Genomic DNA, 2,500 nt, shown 5'->3' with positions numbered 1-2,500 from the left:
GCCCAGGAGCACATCTTTTTCGACCGTAAAGGAGACAGGAGGCCGACTCTCTGCCTCGGCTAAATGGAGAGGGAATTTCAGAAGGGCCAGGGCACAAGCATGGACCTTTTTCAGCTGTAAGGGAGGGAAGAGCAATGTGCGATGTAGGTCCCCGGGGCCTGCTGGAGGTCCAGGTCCATGCCCGATGTGAGTAGCAGCAGGGCCAGCGCGCCCAGGAGCACATCTTTTTCGACCGTAAAGGGAGACAGGAGGCCGACTCACTGCCTCGGCTAAATGGAGAGGGAATTTCAGCAGGGCCAGGGCACAGGCATGGACCTTTTTCAGCTGTAAGGGAGGCAAGAGCAAGGTGCGATGTAGGTCCCCGGGGCCTGTTGTCGTACCATAGGCACGAGTGGTGTGTGTGTGTGGCAAAGAGTTTCTGCGCAGTGTACCAGGGGCACGGGGAAAGGTTGTTGTACCATAGGCACGAGAAAAGTTGTCGTACCATAGGCACGAGAAAAGTTGTCGTACCATAGGTACGAGGAGTGTGTGTGTGGCAAAGTGCTACTGAGCGGTGTACCAGGGGCACGGCGAAAAGTTGTTGTACCATAGGCACGAGAAAAGTTGTTGTACCATAGGCACGAGAAAAGCTGTCGTACCAGGGGCACGGAGGAAAGTTGTTGTACCATAGGCACGAGAAAAGTTGTCGTACCATAGGCACGAGGAGAGTTTGTGTGGCAAAGTGCTACTGAGCGGTGTACCAGGGGCACGGCGAAAAGTTGTTGTACCATAGGCACGAGAAAAGTTGTCGTACCATAGGCACGAGAAAAGTTGTCGTACCATAGGTACGAGGAGTGTGTGTGTGGCAAAGTGCTACTGAGCGGTGTACCAGGGGCACGGCGAAAAGTTGTTGTACCATAGGCACGAGAAAAGTTGTTGTACCATAGGCACGAGAAAAGCTGTCGTACCAGGGGCACGGAGGAAAGTTGTTGTACCATAGGCACGAGAAAAGTTGTCGTACCATAGGCACGAGGAGAGTTTGTGTGGCAAAGTGCTACTGAGCGGTGTACCAGGGGCACGGCGAAAGGTTGTTGTACCATAGGCACGAGAAAAGTTGTTGTACCATAGGCACGAGAAAAGCTGTCGTACCAGGGGCACGGAGGAAAGTTGTTGTACCATAGGCACGAGAAAAGTTGTTGTACCATAGGCACGAGAAAAGCTGTCGTACCAGGGGCACGGAGGAAAGTTGTTGTACCATAGGCACGAGAAAAGTTGTCGTACCATAGGCACGAGGAGAGTTTGTGTGGCAAAGTGCTACTGAGCGGTGTACCAGGGGCACGGCGAAAAGTTGTTGTACCATAGGCACGAGAAAAGTTGTCGTACCATAGGCACGAGAAAAGTTGTCGTACCATAGGTACGAGAAAAGTTGTCGTACCATAGGCACAAGCAGTGCGTGCGTGTGTGTGGCAAAGTGTTTCTGCGCAGTGTACCAGGGGCATGTTTGAATTTACATTCTGGAGTACCAGGGGCACGAGGATTTTGCCAGTGGTGTTTTGCTTTGTCAGTGGGAGGGGGCTTAAGTGTGGGTCCACGGGGCCTGCTGGAGGTCAAGGTCCATGCTGGATATGCGCTGGAGCGTAACTACAAGAAAGGTAAGCTAGTGGGGGACTAGAGCAGGGGAGGATGTGCGTCCCCGGGGCATGCTGGAGGTCAAGGGCCATGCTGGATATGCAGTGGAGGGTAACTGCAGGAGAAGGAACGCTCATGGGGGATTAGAGCGGAGGAGTATGTGGGTCCTCGGGGCCTGCTGGAGGGCAAGGGCCATGCTGGATTTGTGGTGGAGGGTAACTGCGGGAGAAGGAAAGCTAGTGGGGGAGTAGAGCAGAGGAGTATGTTGGTCCCCGGGGCCTGCTGGAGGTCAAGGTCCGTGCTAGATACGTGGTACAGGGTTAACTGCGGGGGGGGGGGTAATGTGGGTTCACGGGGCCTGCTGGAGGTCAAGGTCCATGCTGGATATGCGCTGGAGCGTAACTGCAAGAAAGGAAAGCTAGTGGGGGAGTAGAGCAGGGGAGTATGTGGGTCCCCAGGGCCTGCTGGAGGTCCAGGTCCATGCTAGATATGTGGCACAGGGTAACTGCAGGGGGGGGGTAATGTGGGTCCACGGGGCCTGCTGGAAGTCAAGGTCCATGCTAGACATGTGGTACAGGGTAACTGCAGGGGGAAGGGGGGGGGGGGTAATGTGGGTCCCCGGGGCCTGCTGGAGGTCAAGGTCCGTGCTAGATATGTGGTACAGGGTTAACTGCAGGAGGGGGGGGGGGGGGGGGTAATGTGGGTTCACGGGGCCTGCTGGAGGTCAAGGTCCATGCTGGATATGCGCTGGAGCGTAACTGCAAGAAAGGAAAGCTAGTGGGGGAGTAGAGCAGGGGAGTATGTGGGTCCCCAGGGGCTGGAGGTCCAGGTCCATGCTAGATATGTGGCACAGGGTAACTGCAGGGGTGGGTAATGTGGGTCCACGGGGCCT

Source organism: Mchenga conophoros, unplaced genomic scaffold, assembly GCF_057382185.1.
Source record: "Mchenga conophoros isolate Kocher_MC1m ecotype Shallow Benthic unplaced genomic scaffold, M_conophoros_male_GT1.1 unmapped_scaffold_10, whole genome shotgun sequence".
Classification (NCBI taxonomy): Eukaryota; Metazoa; Chordata; class Actinopteri; order Cichliformes; family Cichlidae; genus Mchenga; species Mchenga conophoros.
Note: the sequence above shows the minus strand (reverse complement) of the source record.